At 42.0% G+C, this 18,006-nt stretch overlaps 1 non-coding gene across 1 annotated transcript; it reads left to right on the forward strand.

The window, feature by feature from the left end:
* Positions 1–15,956: 15,956 nt before the first annotated feature.
* On the forward strand, positions 15,957–16,037 carry LOC139036425 (small nucleolar RNA snR60/Z15/Z230/Z193/J17). The gene has a single exon (XR_011489213.1). It is a non-coding gene; the product is annotated as a small nucleolar RNA snR60/Z15/Z230/Z193/J17 (small nucleolar RNA).
* The last annotated feature ends 1,969 nt before the right edge of the window (positions 16,038–18,006 follow it).

Below are 18,006 nucleotides of genomic sequence, written 5' to 3' on the forward strand. Positions count from 1 at the left end.
GGGCAAATACCCTTCTCCCGTCCTGCTGTGATAGGATGAGGTGACATTATGGAGCCGGAGACAATGCCTGCAGCAGACCCTGTTGATGCTTTGCTTGGGATCTCTTTTCCTTCTGAGTGTGGTGGCCTCGGCTCCTATGAGCCTTTGCTTCTTTGTCTTTGGAAATTTATTTTTAAATTTTATTGTTGGAGTATAAATGCTTACCAGTGTTGTGTTAGCTTCCTCCATGCTGTGCTCAGTCGCCCTACTGTGTCCGACTCTTTGCGACCCCGTGGACCGTAGCCCCAGGCTCCTCTGTCCATGGGGATTCTCCAGGCAAGAATACCGGAGAGGGTTGCCATGCCCTCCTCCAGGGAGTTTCTGTTGTACACTGCGCAACAACACAAATCAGCGTTAAGTTTACACAGAACGCCTCCCTCTTGAGCCTCCTTCCCAACCCACCCCCACCCCACCCCTCCAGGGAACCTAGCTGAGCTCCACGTGCTATCCAGCAACTTCCCACTAGCTATCTGTTGTACACGTGGTCGTGTATATATGTCAATGCTCCTCTTCCATTCTGTCCCACTCTCCTCTTCCCCTGCTGTGTCTGTGTGTCTATTCTCTATGAAAAATGGTACAGGTGAGCTTTTGCTTATAATGGCCTGTTCCTCATGGTTGCTTTCAGCCTGCTGCCTGTGGGCTTCTGGACTGCTTTGCCCGCACTCGTGGAGAGAGCCAGAGGCCCTGGAAGAGTTCAATACTTCCTACCCCTCACCAGCCAGACCTTAGTTACTGACCTCACCACTTCTCCTGGGAAAATTACTTTGTCATTTGCATATAAATCCTTGTCCCAGAATCTTTTCTGGGGTCTCTGACCAAAAAATATTACCTAGTAAAAACTTTTGTGAGAGTTCAGCTTTAAAACTCTGGACAAAAATCTCTCCAGCTCTTCTGGCCATCCATCTCATTATCAGCATGCGGAGGTGTTGGTGTGTGTCAGTCCTTTCTAAATTTCACTCAGATTTTAACATCCTAAGATCTCAGCTCTAACCCTTCTGTTGAGTTTAAGGTTGTGAACTGCAGTCCTGAGAAGATTAATTTCTGTCCTGTTCCAAGTTTGGCCTCAATCCCTCCACCTGATTTTTTAAGGAATTATCTCTATTACTAGTTGAGAAGAGGGTAATCAATATACCAGAAATTAAGAATACATTGGTTTTATTAGGACATTTTGCATGGACTGTCCCTGGCGATCCAGTGGTTAAGATTCCATCCTTCCAGTGTAGGAGGTGTGGGTTCGATTGCAGGTCAGGGAACTAAAATCCACATGCTTACTGGTGAGGCCAAAAAAAAAAAAAAGTAAAAGAAAAACCCAAGCAAACAAAACAGCCATATTTGCTTAAGCAGTACAGGTAATCAGGTAATTTGGGGAAAATAATATACATGTGAATGGAAAATGTTGAACTAGAGAATAATAAGTTGGAAGGTGGAGAACTTTCATCATCCTATAAAGAGAGGCAACATTAGAGCAAAATAAATGGATACTAGACACAAAGACCAAAAGAGGGGAGGAAGGATGCATTTAAAATGTAGGGAATATACATTTAAATGGGAAAAAGATGAGGCAAAGCCAATTCAAGTCAACAAATATAACCTACTTTATTGTTCCTTGACTCAAAATAGGTATTATAAGGTTCTGCGAGCTATCATTTCTATCAGAATGTAATCTCTTAGGAGCTTAAAAATAAGACAGTATCCTTGAGAGGCAAGAATGAAGGTCAAGCATCTTAAAGGCAGGATTACTCTTGAGCAAAAGTGTTCAGAAAGCTGAGCGTGTCCGTATTCTTCTGCCCCTTCTTTCTATGTCTTGTCTTCACATCCTTTGGTGGTGTTGGCTCCTTAGAGGCCATGGCCAGCGAACTCTCTCTCCAAGTGACAGCCCCCCTCACTCCTTACCAGGACCTCATGCCACTAGGGTTCTTCCTCTCTCCCAATCTCTTTTCCCTCCTCTGGACCTTGTTCTCTGATATGTGTTAATGAACGTCAATCACTTATTAAGTACCTTAAGAATCTGTTAATGTGATGGCTAGGTAACTGATAGATTTATTGGACAGCAACATTTTAACCCTTAAAGATGAATACTTAACAAATGTAGTCAGTTATAGGCCTGGCTAGTGGAGGGGAATATTTTGAACAAAAGCAGTAGTTTTCTTCTGACCCTTTTTCCTAAGAGAGACAGTGACACAAATCTGTTCAAATAAATTAATGTTGCCTTTTTGACGACTGCCCCATATGGCAGGAAGAGGTTTAGATGCCAGCTGACATGCCCCACCAATCCCTTCACTGTGTATGTACACAAGAGGCAGGGAGTGGAGTAAATTCAATTTTGTGTTATTCAGGGTGATATTCATTGACCTATATACCTGCTAATTTGTGTAATGTTTGTTCAGGAAATTGTAGTTGAACTAAGATCTTGCATCACAGGGGGAGCAGAGGACCCAGAGACGTAATCTTCAATTTATCAAGATGGATGATGGTTTCTTTCATTGTTTCTCAATTCCCAGAACTGGCTTGTGTATTGACAAGGACGGACCTCAAAGATTTGGGCAATATGCTGCTGCTGCTGCTAAGTCACTTCAGTCATGTCCGACTCTGTGCAACCCCATAGACGGCAGCCCACGAGGCTCCCCTGTCCCTGGGATTCTCCAGGCAAGAACACTGGAGTGGGTTGCCACTTCCTTCTCCAATGCATGAAAGTGAAAAATGTAGTAGAACATAAAGGTGACAATAATAAGTACATTTTTTTGTGTGCAGTTGTAGGAGCAAAAAGTCGATAACATAGGCTAAGAGCAAACAGAATTGCGGGCAGTGAGGTTCGACAACTAATTGAAGGAATTCTGCTCCAAAGGGAGGAGGAAAGACATGGGCAGTGGCTGAAGGGTGAAGTGGGATTGTGAGAGGGTTGTTTTTAGTTTACAATGGGAGAAATATGAGTATTCCTAGGCTAATGGGAAAAATCAGTGAGAGTGATGAATTGATGATGCAAGAGAAAGAGAAATGTTAGAGTGATAATGCTGGATAAATGAGAATGCGGTTCAGCATATACGTTGGTTGTCTGACTTTGAAAATGAAAGTCTCTCAGTTGTGTTCGACTTTTTGTGAACCTATGGACCATACAGTCCATGGAATTAAGTGGGTAGCCTTTCCCTTCTCCAGGGGATCTTCCCAACCCAGGGATCGAACCCAGGTCTTCCGCGTTTCAGGTGGGTTCTTTACCAGCTGAGCCACAACTTTAGGGGTATGGAAAGAGCACAGAAGACAGGGACAAGAGCAGAGGATCTGGACCCCGATACAGGAGGGCGTTTGGATGTGATGATGGGAGCAATGGAGTTCTCTTCAAATTGTTTCAACTAACAGTGAAATTGGAAGCCAGGTGATTGCAGAGAAGGAGGATGGGGAAAAGATGTGGGAACTTTGAGGAGAAGACAGTGCAGGAAAGAGCCATCTGGTGATGAGGGTCTTGGGAGGGAGGGATGGCCTGGAGTTCTGAAACTGACGTCATGTGATGATCCTATGGTCAGTTCATGGTGTCCAGGTGCTTTAATTGTGGCCAGGCTGTGAGTGTTGGCCGCGAGAATTTCCCAGGGTTCTGAGTGTCCATCATGATCATGGAGACTGGAGGCTGTCAGACAGATGGGTTACATTCAGTGCAGACTCCCGCTGGACATCACATTGGCACGTTACACACGGTATCATTTCCCATTAGACTGAGATGGAGATGAAAGTCCGTTCTGCTGACCTAATGATTTTGGTCAGACACACACTGATTCTCCAGGCTGGCTGCTCTGTGGCTCTCTGAATAATGAATGCAAATTAAATTAATAAAAGACCTTTCTTACTAAATCATGAGATAGCCACTAAATGCAACTCAACTTTTACTAATTTCATGAAACTTTGACTAGAGATAATTATTACAGTTAATAATAAAAATGAATTCTGCCATCCCAAGGGGATGTATTTGTAGGTACAATTCTCCAAGTCATATGTACTCAGTTTATTAAAATATTTATTTTTTACTTTTTGGTTGTGCTGGGTCTTTGTTGCTGCGCAGGCTTTATCTCTAGTTGTTGAGGTGGGGGTTGCTTTCTAGTTGCAGTGTGAGGGCTTCTCAGCAGTGGCATCTCTTGTTGTGGAGGACAGACTATAGAGCGCAGGCTCATAACTGTGGTACACTGGCTTAGTTGCTTCACAGCACGTGGGATCTTCCCAGACCAGGGATCGAACCCATGTCTCCTGCATTGTCAGGCGGCTTCTTTCCCATTGAGCCAACAGGGAAGCCCCCACACATACTTATTGATTCATGTCCTGAAGCCATGTCTCTGATGGAAATCTCTCATCACTTCCCTGCCACATACTGTAAGTTCCTTCAGATGAAGGCTGGATGGTTCTTTGAGTGAGTGAGCGAGTGAAAGTCACTCAGTCATGTCTGATTTTTTGTGACCCCATGGACTATACAGTTCATGGAATTCTCTAGGCAAGAATACCAGATTGAGTAGCCTTTCCCTTCTTCAGGGTATCTTCCCAACCCAGGGGTCAAACCCACGTCTCCTGCATTGCAGGCGGATTCTTTACCAGCGGATCCACAGTTAAGCCAAAGAGTACTGGAGTGGGTGGCCTATCCGTTCTCCAGCAGGTCTTCTAGACCCAGGAATTGAACCGGGGTCTCCTGCAATGCAGGTGGATTCTTTGCCAACTGAGCTATCACGGAAGTCTGGATGGTTCTTTAGGCCATTCATTTGGGTACTGAGAAGGGTCATGGGAAGAACATTTTGAAAGCACTCTTAGACCTGAGGGGAGATTTTAATCCAGAAACAACTGTCAGTAACATCTTTCTTCTGGAAGGTGAGCTTCCTGTTTTATGTCTTTAAATACAGTGTTCATTCCAACCATGGGTGATGTTTTGGCTGGCTGAGGAATGTTAGTCGCCACTGACCTGAGAGCCCCAAGGAGACCCTATGAGCCCTTGGCTGGAGTGAGCGGAAAGGAAACTTGAGAGCAAATGCCTTTAGGGTGACATTTTCAACACATCCAGAATTCTTCTAGTGAGGCTGATAGTTTTACACCATCTGCTCTAAGTTATTTAACACATCATCATCCACTAAAGGAAAGTAGGGCCTTCCTAAGCCAAAAGCAGGGAGGAGATACATCTTCATGAGAACAGTTCAAATGATTGCTGGCTGCTCCTGTCACTTTGACAGGATCTGGAAGGAATAAACACGCAAATGCCTCAGAGACCCGTTTTCCTCTGCGCTCCCAAAAGACTAGGGAGAGAGGTTAGGTAGAAAAAGACACTACAAACTACTGATGAAGAATGCTTACCCTTTCTGAAACATGTTCAGTCTCTGGGAACATTTTTGTCCTGTTGGTAGGTGGAGTGACGCTGGCAGTGAGCACGGTCCGTGTTTCCAGCTACCCTGCATACTTGAGGCATGTAGCCAGGGACTGTAACACATTGTGAAACTAAAAGGATTTTGTACTTTTGTTGGAGGACTCCCCTCTTTCCATTTTCATGGGGCTGCTAGTATTCATTTTTGCTTTTCTGCACTTTTTGAAACAAAGCATTACTAGTTGAAATTTTTCAGAGATGTAATAAAATGTTCGAGAAACAGTTCTCGTTAAGAATATACTGAGTCATTGCAACTGAGTCTCATGGTTCTTAATGGAGTATATTTTTAAAGTTAAGTAAGTGGAAAATTTAGGTGAAAGAGAACAATTTCCATCTAAATTCAACTACAAACTACTAAGTTGATATAGAGCAAAACGAATATTTGTAAGCTATTCATAGGTGTTAAGATGTATTCATCACAATAATTAAATAAGCATGTTATACTTATTTCCCCTAATGGGATGGGTAAGTTTGAAGGATCAATGTATGAGGATGCTTATATCAATTCAATGACATATTATTTACTTACATAGTCTCAAAATCAAATGATCATAGTGAAGCAAAAATTTAGTTCAAGCACCCTGAACATCTGTGATGGTATTTAGCTTATTTGTAGTTTTGTTCATTCATTCACTCTTCTATCCCTCCATCCAATAGTATGGCACTTGTGCCATTTTTCAGGAGGTATACAGAGCCCCAGGGTTGGCGTGGCAACTAAGACAGACGTGGGCTCAATGCTTACAGGCCATACCAGAGTAGTCAACTAGTAGTAAATTAGTAGTAAACTGGAGAAGGCAATGGCACCCCACTCCAGTACTCTTGCCTGGAAAATCCCATGGATGGAGGAGCCTGGTAGGCTGTAGCCCATGGAGTCGGGAAGAGTCGGACACGACTGAGCGACTTCACTTTCACTTTTCACTTTCCTGCATTGGAGATGGAAATGGCAACCCACTCCAGTGTTCTTGCCTGGAGAATCCCAGGGACGGGGGAGCCTGGTGGGCTGCCGTCTATGAGGTCACACAGAGTCGGACACGACTGAAGTGACTTAGCTTAGCTTAGCTTAGTAGTAAACTAGTGTTAAACAAGCAGTTATTATAACACACAATCACTCTTTTAACAAGGCAAGAAGGGTTTTATTAGAACATATAAGAAGAAATATGTAAGGAATGAAACAGGGATGGTGGCTGGTCAAGGAAGCCCTCTCTAGGGAAATAATAGCCTGGACTAAATAGACGGGCAGGCACAGTGAGCTTCAGCCCCCTATTCTCTTCATTTATCTTACTGGAGGCATTTCTCCTCAGAGGTCATCAGTGAACTACCTGTGGACCAAATTTCTGTAACCTCCCATTCTTTAACCTAGAGTCTTTGTACCAGAATTCATTTTCCTTATTATTGCACATATTGGGATGTGTGGCACTCATCAGACAGACACCTTCAGATTCATTTTTTAAAATCTTATTCTGCTGGCTTTTATTTTAAAACAATGTATTGAAATATATTTGACATGCAATATTGTATTAGTTTCCTGTGTACAATGTAGTGATTCAACATTCGTATAGATTGTGACATGACCTTGACATTCTTGTTCTCTTTTTGGCCTCATAGAGGAGATTGGGGTCACTATGGCATCAGCTTGTGTTAAGGATGATTGAAGAAAATGCATCGTTATACTGCCCGCTATGCATGTGAGCTCTGGCATCAGCTCTTTTGCATATTACAGCCTTCATAAAGTCATATGTGAAATTTAGATTATCTTCATCTGGCTGCAACCCAATGAACTGAAGTTTTTTTGATTACTGATATTTTGTGGTTTTATGTTAGTACTGCCTAGGAAGACCTGTGTGCTCAAATACAACTCCTGGAGTAGTGGCATCCTGAGCGGGGGTATGATCACTTTGGAGAGGTCAGCGGGAACCATTGCTAATGAGAATGATGCTGAGGTGGGTAACTGGAACACATGAGGGTTTTTCTCTGCATGCAGAAGCAAATAGAACTTGGGAAGAATCAGGAAGAGTTGTTTCTGGTTGGCAGGATCTGAGCAATCAGCCTACTAGAAAAAAAAAAATTCTAAAGCAGGAACAGATGTGCAGGGTTGAAGGGACAAAGTCATGGGATGTGGGGATTTGGCTAGGAGCCCAGGATAAGAGAGGTAGAAGAATTTCATGAGGGGTGTCCAGGGAACACTGCAGTTTGGGCCCTTGGAATCTCTAGTGTGAGTCTGGGCTGGGGTAGCAAAAGGCTTCAAGTTTTTAGAATGAAAATGGCAGTGAGAAATAGTGCAGCCTTTGACTGATGGTGGAATTTTAAGGGAATTTGCAAGTTAGTCCCAGAGACCCAAGTGTCAACTATAGTTCTAGCAGAGCTATTTTACTAGCTGCATGAGAAAAAGAGTAGCTGAATGAGGCATCTTTTTTTTTTTTTTTTTTCTTTCCCCACTTCAGCTAAGCTTAGTAATGATATGAAATGGAAAGAGCTGGGAATCCTTGGTCTGTGGAGAAAAAATTATTTGTGGAACTCTAGATGGTGGCACTGAACTGTTATCCATATAAATAGAGTCTCTGTCATGTGTTTGCACCATGTGTCATCTCCAGCACCAAGTCCAGTTTCTTGCCATAGTGAGCCTGGTGCCAAGTTGACTTGCTGGGGTCTGCTGAGTTGTTCTGTGCCACCCAAGGAGGCACTTTGGATGGACACTTCATGATCCACACTAGGTTCTCAAGCATTGTCATTTTCACTGCTATATAGCTGGAAAGGAGACGTATAGCTCTGGAGAGTAGGCACCTTTTTTTCAGGAAGGGATCATGGGTGAGGCCCAGAGGTGTGTGTTGCTTATAATAGTAGTAGCAGTGTTAGTTGCTCAGTCGTGTCTGACTCTCATGATCTCGTGGACTGTAGCCCATCAGGCTGCTCTGTCTATGGGATTCTCCAGTCAAGAATACTGGAGTGGGTAACCATACACTTCTCCAGGGGATCTTCCCCACCCAGGGATCGAACCTGAGTCTCTTGTGTTGCAGGTAAATTCTTTACCATCTGGGCCACTAGGGAAGCCCACTGGAATGGGTATGTTGCTTACAGCTTCCTGAATTTGAAAGAGGGAGTCTGTGTCATACAAATTAAACAAGATGTAAGCTTTCCACTTTGGAGAAGGCAATGGCACCCCACTCCAGTACTCTTGCCTGGAAAATCCCATGGACAGAGGAGCCTGGTGGGCTGCAGTCCATGGGGTTGCTAAGAGTCGGACACGACTGAGCGACTTCCCTTTCACTTTTCACTTTCATGCATTGGAGATGGAAATGGCAACCCACTCCAGTGTTCTTGCCTGGAGAATCCCAGGGACGGGGGAGCCTGGTGGGCTTCCATCTATGGCGTTGCACAGAGTCGGACACAACTGAAGCGACTTAGCAGCAGCAGCAGCAAGCTTTCCACTTAATTGAACTTAATTGGAAATAAATCCTCAGGAAGATGCTTTCAACACATCAGTTCACCAGTGAGGGTAATCTTAGAAACCGAGAGCCTCCCTGGAACCCTGGTAGCTTCTCCTTGTGGGTGTGTGAGATGTGCCCTCTGACTTAGCAGAGAGGGGTGCTACCTTCTATTCTCAAACAAGAGGATCTTCAAAAGGATTTCCTTGAGTTTTCAAAGCCAGGCTTTGTGGTTAGGAGACACACAGGAACTAGTACCAGGCTTAGGACCGAGAAGGCTCAAGTACATGGCATCCTTGGGTGGGTTTGACTGTCGGAGGCCATCAGAGGGTGAGAAGCAGAGGTACATCCAAGGAAACCTGATGCTAGGGTCTCAGTTTGCCCAGGACTGCGAGACTTCCTGATTCGTGGCACTTTCAGTAGTAAAAGCAGGCTTGGCTTGGGCAAACTAGGATGCTGGATCATCTTTGATGTCCCATTGAAACTGATCTGTAATTCCTGATTTTAAGGGAAGGCAGGCCTGGGTGTCTCACCTCCTGCAGTCTAGATGTGGGCTATGAGGGACAGAGATCGGCCAGAATCTCACTGAGGGTCCAGTAGGCCAGCGGGAAGAGTGGGGGCAATGTGAGCAGAAAGCCTTCTGAAGCATAGCCGAGGCTGAGAAAGGATTCCAAGAGGCCTATTGGAATGGATATTTACGTGGCCAGGGACAGAGTATCTGTAGGCCAGCAAGTCTAGCAGGGAGTTTCTGAGGAGCCAGTGCAAGTATCCCTGGAGAGAAGATGTCACCTTTATCTGTCCGCTGAATACCACTTGCTCAGTCGCTCAGTCTTGTCTGACTCTTTGTAGCCCTATGGACTGCAGCATGCCAGGCTTCCCTGTCCTTCACCACGTTCTGGAGTTTGCTCAAACTCATGTTGATTGAGTTGGTGATGCCATCCAACTGTCTTATCCTCTGTCACCCTCTTCTCCTCCTGCCCTCAATCTTTCCCAGCATCAGGGTCTTGGGGATGCAGCTTTCACCATGTGGCAGGACCAGAGCATGCAAAGCCTCCTCCCTGGGGAAGAACAGATCCACTCTCACCCCTCCTGCTTCAGCTTGTGACCCAGCACCTGGGACTTAAGTAGGGCCAGAAGCTTGAGGGATAAGATTACAGATCTAGAACACTAAGTCAGGTCTGGAGGTGTTTTGGTGTTTTTTTTTTTTTTTTGGCTGCACCATGGGACTTATGGGATCTCAGTTCCCCAACCACCACAGATTGAACCCAGGCCATGGCTGTGAAAGTGCCAAATCCCAACCACTAGACCAGTAGGGAGCTTCCAAGTCTGGAATTTGGATATCTTGAACTGGACATTCTTATGACTGCATTTACCACTGCATTGTCTTAAAGTGATCAGAGTGAAGCAAATACCCAAGAATAAGCCATAATACCTTGCAATAGACTTTTCATCCAGAGGCAAAGAAGGATCATATATACTGAATGCAGTTAAAAGGGACCTTGGAGACAAAAATAAAGATGTATAACATTTGTAAAACAATGCAGTTATAGAAATCAGTCTATTGGTAACAAAACGAGAGGGGCTTCCCAGATGGTGCAGTGGTAAAGAATCTGGCTGCTAATGCAGGAAACATGTGCTTGATTCCTGGCTCAGGAAGATGCCCTGGAGGGGAAAATGGCAACCACTCCAGTATTCTTGCCTGGAAAATTCCATGGACAGAGGAGACTGGAGGGCTACAATCCATGGGGCCACAAAGAGTTGAACATGACTGAACACACACAACATAATGGGAACACACAGAAAATAAGCCCCCAAAAGTCAGGCTTGTTCTGTGATAGTAACTCCTCACCAGGTTAGTATCATTTGTCCTGGCTACCAAGCATGCTTCTGATTCAGCTTCCTGTTTTCCTTTTGGAAGAATCCAGAGTTGATGTCTGTGTGTGCTGCTCTTTGATCTCCTTACATTGGGAGAGTCTGATATTTTCAAGACTCCATAGCAGTCTGCAAATTTGAACTTGTCATGGAACCAGATATGCAGGCATCTAAAAGGCCCACACTGCAAGAACAACAGCTAAAAATCTTCTTTCTTTCCCAAAGAAGAGTTCAGACCATTTATCACAGTCAGAGGCAATGCATGAGATGACTGTAACAAACAAATGAATGAGTGCCTGATAAATCACAGTAGCTTGATTAATCAATAAAGATATTGATTTTTTAAAAGTGATCTTTCGCATCCCCTCCCCACCCTCCACCAAGGGATTTGCACAGGCCACTGAAAGATAAATGTGTCTCCCATTCTTTGGGGCTTATATTTGACCCAGTGTAATAGGAATTGATCATTATCTAAATGTTGTTTTGGCTGAAACATTGTAATTTGCTGTATTACAATGTTTATAGAGTTGCTTGTACAGGTGCCATCCTCTGTAGTTGCATCTTTTTATTATAAAGACTCATACCTCTGATCAGGAATACCCCTGGAGCTCTCTTTTCCCTGTTATGTGTTGATGAGGAACCAGAAAACCAATAACGGAAAGTTTCCTAACTAACCAGAGGCTACATGTGTGAAGACTGTTGTTTGCCAGAGGCTGGTGTTTTCTATCAGAAACTTACAGGAGTGAGTAGGCCAGATGAGGTGCTAAGATGCCCAGTGCTTTATGTTTTTCTCAAGAAAGGAAAGATTTCCCATTCCCCAGTAGGAAGCGTGGATTCTTCTCATACCACTGATACTCAAGGTCATGGTTATGGAGAATGTTGGCATGCTTTTCTTGGTGGAAGGAGATGGGAGCCAGTCCCCCATCCCTGGCACGTTCCCAGCTTCCTTCTGTCTCCTCTCTGCCCCCCACTGAGGAGCTCTCAGCCACTTAATACATCAGAGGGAGTGGACAGCTTTCTCATCTTCTCTGTGGTCCAAGGTGACCTCAGAGGACAACACCATTTCGCCCAAAGTCTGAAGTAATGAAATCTAAAAGGTCAAAACACTGACCACATGATCCGAGCCCCCAAAGTATACATGCCAGTGCTAATGTTGCATCTTCACTTGGACGTTTCACGAACACTTCTACCTTCGTTTGTCAATGCGTGCATGCCAAGTCACTTCAGTCGTGTCTGACTCTTTGTGACCCTATGAACCGTAGCCTGCCACGCTCCTCTGTCCATAGGATTCTCCAGGCAAGAATACTGGAGTGGGTTGCCGTGCCCTCTCTAGGGGATCTTCCCAAACCAGGGATTGAACCCACTTCTCTTGCATCTCTTGCATTGGCAGGTGGGTCTGTTACCACTAGCGCCACTGGGGAAGCCACCTTCACACATGTAAAATGGCTATTTATCTACACTCAAACCTATTCTCACCCGGGCCTACCCATTTCAGTGAGTAGTATCACTCTTTACTCACCTCTCTAAGCCAAGAATCACTCAACTAATCTTCAGAGAGTTGAAAATGAGACTTTGTACAAAGTGTATTTAATTCTATCCTATTTAAAGTCCTTTAGCATCTTCCCACAGTACTTAGAAGATAGCTAGGAGTCTTCACTGTAGTCTTCAAGGCTGTGCCTGGCCTGGTTCCTGCCTTCCCCTCAGGTCTCCCTTTATTCTGCTATTCTCTAGCTGTGCAGACCTCCCTGCTTTCCTTGAATATACTTTCTTTCTTGCCTTAGAATCTTTTCTGGCCTTAGATCCATTTTGGGTGGTTCCCTCTGCTTTAGGACCTATTTTGCTCCATATTTCTTACCTCAGGTTAGGCATCACTTCTTCAGAGATGCAGTTTCCAACTCTTCTGTCCAAAGGAGGTCCTTCTCCTGTTGTTCTTAAAATACCTTAGTTTCCTGCCAACCACTAATCTCAACATGAGATTATTTTCTTGTCATTCATTTGTTAATTTAGTGTCTTCCCACCCCTCTCAGGAAATGTTTTTTTTGAGACCAGTGACCACACCTCTCTCATTAATTATTGACTATAAGCAGTGGTTAGGCCCGGCCCAACTTCTGGTACCTATGGGCACTTAATATATTATTTCTTGAATAAATAAATGTTAAAAATGATGAGTAAAGTTAATACACAGTTGGCCTTAACCTTTCTCAAGTCATTGTCTGCTACCAGACAACTGACAATACCATGGGCTGGTGAGGGTGTGAGGCGATTGTTTCTCAAGCATAGTTGATAGAACTATAAATAGGCATAACCCCTGGTGGCTCAGACTGTAAAGAATCCAGCTTCAATGCAGGAGACTTGGGTTCGATCCCTGGGTAGGCAAGATCCCCTAGAGAAGGGAATGGTGACCCACTCCAGTATTCTTGCCTGGAGAATTCCATAGACAGAGGAGCCTGGCAGGTTACAGTCTGTGGGGCTGCAGACTCAGACACGACTGAGCAACTAACACTTTCACTTTCCTAGCTTTTCCAGAGGGCAATCTAGTAGTAGAAAAGTATTAGACATATATGCTATATGATTCAGCAGCGTTTTACTTTTAAATTCAATTTTATTTTTAATTAATTTTTATTGGCATATAGTTGATTTACAATGTGTTAGATTTAGGTGTATAGCAAAGTGAATCATTTATATATATATATAACTGATTCTTTTCCCATATAGCTCATTACAAAGTATTGAGTAGAGTTCCCTGCAGCAACCTTATTTTTAAAGAGTAATCACAAAATGGGGAGAGATTTATGCCCAAGGAGTGTATCATAGAGCTATTCATAATAGCACCAAATTGGGAACAACCCATACATCCATTAAACTGCTTAAATAAATTATGGTACATAAAAACAATTGAATAATAGGTGACCATTACAAATGGTGCAGATCTATATTTATTGACATGGATGAATGTCTATGACATATTGTTGAGTAAAATGATCAGTTTTCATTTATTATGTACATATATAATGATTCCCTTCACACAAAATGGTTTACACTCAACTATATGTATGTATATATAGAGAGAAAATGGAGGAATGTTTATCCAAATGTTGGCAGTGGTTGTACCTTGCTAATGGAAATTCAAGTGATTTTTGTTTTGTTTTTTTGAGTTGTTTGGTTTCTATAAGGAGAATGTATATCTTTTATACTAACAGTAAAACTATCTGCCAATCTACCTACCTATCAATCTATACCTACTTTGCTGCTAGACACCATTGATAATAGTTTGGAAATATTTAATATGTACCCACAAATGAAGTTGCTCTGTAGTTTTATTTTATGTTTTTTTTTTTTTTTTTTTTTTTTGGTTTTTGGTAGTAGGCTTAGCCAGTTAACTAAATAAAAACAATTGTAATTATTTATGTTTTGTTTTCTGTGCTCCAGAACAGTAATACTACAGGAATGATCAGATTTTTAAATCACTAAAATATCTAGATTAGATGAATAGAGGTGGGGAAGGTGTTATTTCTTTGGCAACTTAAAATCTGTGATTATTGGACCATTCTGAATTACTATCTATTTAATTAGTCATATCAAACCATATTAGTCAAATCAAAACCATAGTTTTGATATATCATATTTTCCTGGAAGATTCTTTATTTTTAAATATATTGAGATAAATTTTAAATAATTATATTTCAGAAATAAGATAATTCTGGTTATATTTCTGTTTTTCCTCCTTTTGATCAGTTAGCCTTATCAAGGCTTTATTCACTAGATTGTTTGCTTCAAAGTAATAGCTCTTTGATTAGTTGATTTTATTGATTTCTATTTTCTAATTAATTTTGTTCAGCTTTTAATCTTTATTAATAAAGATAAATATGAAATACATTGGTATTTAAGCAGAAAAGTCATATCACCTATGAAGGTGGAATCAGAAGGGCAAAATTCTCCCTTTCTTTCATTGGCTGAGGATACTTCCTTAGTCTCCTGAAGGTAACTGCTCCAACAGGGAAATGGATCCATATTGGGAACAATAATGTCCCCAACTGCTCAACTGACCATTTTGCTCAGTGCCAGGCAGAAGCCAGAGATGCTTAAGTGGATCTACGAGGATTCTGGAGTCTGGCTACTTCCTGACATTTTGTGTGACTGATTAGATTATCACTGCCTTCTAGGAGATAATAACCCTCTTCCTCTTCTATTTTGAGGAGTGAAAGTGAAAATCTCTAAATCGTTTCTGATTCTTTGCCACCCCATGGATTATATAGTCTGTGGAATTCCCTAGAACAGAATACTGGAGTGGGTAGCCGTTCCCTTCTCCAGGGGACCTTCCCAACCCAGGAATTGAATCCAGGTCTTCAGCATTGCAGGTGGATTCTTTACTAGCTGAGCCACAAGAAAAGCCCAACAATACTGGAGTGGGTAGCCTATCCCTTCTCTAGCAGATTTTCCTGATCCGGGAATTGACCTGGGGTCTCCTGCATTGCAGGCAGATACTTTACTAGCTGAGCTACAGGGTGGGGTGGGGGGTTAATTAAGTTATGATGGGGTTCTCTCAACTACTCCCTGCACAGGTTTTTTTCTTTTTTTAAATCACTTTTAGCAGTTGTAGTTTGGTAGGCCTATGCCTCAATCTTGTTCTTTTGGAAAGCCGTTGAAACTTTCTAGTAAGTGGGTGGTGCTCCTATCTAATTTCCAGCAGTAGTTGCTGGTTATATTTCTTTAGATATTTGAATGGGAATCTGTAGAGGAAGTGGAATTAGAGATGTGACTTCAGATGCTATCTTGAATCAAATGCCTTTAAGATGACTTTTCATGGAGACACTTTGTCCCTTCTGTCTGCACAATAAGATGCATGTGATTGTACTTGGAGGAACATTTGGAGAGGGAAAGGGTAGATTTAAATTTGGATATATGTCCCTGAGACTTTTTTTTTCCAGTGAAGTTACCTAATTATCATTTTAGCTTTTACACTAGGTGCTATAACATATAATTTATTATATATTTGAGAATTTATGAAAGCTAGTGAGTACTTTTTGTAACAAATGCTTACTAATCAATCTTGGTTTAATCATAAGCCTTTTATAAATTATTCTTACCTAAGTCAATGTTTTCTACTTAACCCAGAGTTTGGGGGGTGTGTCTGTATGTGTGTGTTTGGTACTAAGAGAGGTAGTGACTACAAGGAAGGAGGAGTTCTAACCAAAGTTATGGAAGTCTCAAGTTTGGTTTTTGTGTTTTCTGATTTAAAGCCGATACAATGATGAAAACATAGTTCAGCAGACTAACAGTGATGAGCAAACACTATCTTTCGCTCCTATCTGATGTATCTGGAAAAAAAAAAATAAAAATAAAGATAAGGTTCATATGGCAAAGTCAGTCAAAGTTTTCATGCTTCACAATTTTGCTGTGGGAAGGGTCCCCCAATTTTTTTGAACCCTTGGGAAGATTTCTCAACATGCATATTAAGGAACAAGAATAAACAAAAAGCTTTTCTTAATAGCTAAAAAATAGCTACTCTACCTTGTGTCTTTAAAATACTGTTTATAAAAGAAAATGACAGCAGGTTAATCTGGATCCTCCCTGTGAACTTGGAACTATTTGGATGAAGATACAGAGAATTTTCTGTCATGTAGTTCTAGGTGTGAAATCTGCTATCATGTCGAGAAAATATATATATTGTGTTTTGGGAAAGAACTATCAGAAACCGTCAGTCAGAAGAGACACAGCCGCTATATTTAGTATCCTGAAGGCATTCTTCAGGTAGTATGATTCTGATGAAACCAGTTGTTTACACACAGCTTACACACACATACTGATTCTAGTGGTTTTAGAAGAAGAAAATTTGTGACTTTACAGAAGTGAATGTGATATATTTTGGGTGTTATTTTCACTGACTTTGATTGCTCTGTCCTCACGTCTGTTGCAGCTGCCTTCTATGGCAATGGTGCTTCTCTGCATTAATTCCCTTCAAAATGAAAAATACTAGGACAGGTAAGACTGAATTGTTGCCTGTAGGAGTTTTTACATCAGATTCCCTTGATCTCTACTGTGCCTGTTTTCTGGGAAAACTTTTGCTTGAATCTTTATCAACCTGATTGAAAATTTTGTGATGAAGAAGTCCACATTAGCATCCCTCTGGTGTGAGGCATCCATTTCTATTTTCTATATGGATCTCTTTTCATTTCTAGTTTTTACAAGTTGAAAAAGTAGAGCAACCAGTAGTAGTTGATAAAGAGCAACAAAATCAGCAATAAACACCTGTAAGGATCATGTCTTCATCTAACCCATCTTGTAACTGTTTGAAGATAGCATCTTAAAATACAGTGCATTGCCATTAGAATCACTGAATTTAGGCTCATGACTAGATCACAAGGACACCCACCCATAAGCTCACAAGGAGGAATGAAAGGGGAACCACAGTTGCCTGTGTCTGGAGTGGCCTTACAGTATAGATATGAAGAGTTGTGATAGTCTGGATATAAAACTAATGCTCCTGAGGATATTGAAATGAGGCATCTTGTTAACAGCAAAATTTTCTGTACCCTTGTGTATGAAGTCTATCACGAATGTCACAGTGCCTTTCTATTATCTTCTTTAGAAATCAGTTCGATGTCTCTGCCCTTGGTGAGACTTCAGGTTCTCCCAATACCTCATCTTCCTTCTTCTGACAAATGTGGATTCATCTTTGTCCATTTCAGTTTCTTCATTTTTGTTATTGAATCTTTCCCTTGTTCTTCATCCATTCTCAGGTCTTCAGCCACTGGTCATGAGTTTCCAGACCCCTCTCCTTGCAAGAGGGAAGCAAACGAGACCATCAAGTCTGGCAGAAGAAGGTGAGAGAAGAGTCTTACTGTGTAATCAGCTGAGCATCCCATTCCTGCCCATGGTTCTTGGGCCCCTGGCAGCCACAGCAGCAATTTTCTTCATGTAGGCTTTGGGTTAAGAGGGCTCCTCTGTGGCTATGCTTCTCTGTGTAAGAGTTACTCTATAATCAATTTGGAAAGAAAAGAAATCAAAGTCATTTGAAACTCTTCTGATTAAATAGCCTATTTTGTGCCTGTAGACCAAAACTTTTATATCACAACCCTCTTCTGTGTGGGGGAGTTTTACATTACATTTCTCTGCTCTTTTATTTAAAGAATATTTTTTAATTAACTTTTAAATGGGAATGAGGTGAGGTAGTCTTTAGAATTCCTACTATCCACAATAAATTGCAATGATTATTATTCTTCAAAATGTAAGTATTAATTCACTTATGACATACATTTTTATAATATGTTTGCTCCTTGGGCTTTGCTC

The sequence above is a fragment of the Odocoileus virginianus genome, chromosome 8, assembly GCF_023699985.2.
Source record: "Odocoileus virginianus isolate 20LAN1187 ecotype Illinois chromosome 8, Ovbor_1.2, whole genome shotgun sequence".
In the NCBI taxonomy this organism is placed as follows: Eukaryota; Metazoa; Chordata; class Mammalia; order Artiodactyla; family Cervidae; genus Odocoileus; species Odocoileus virginianus.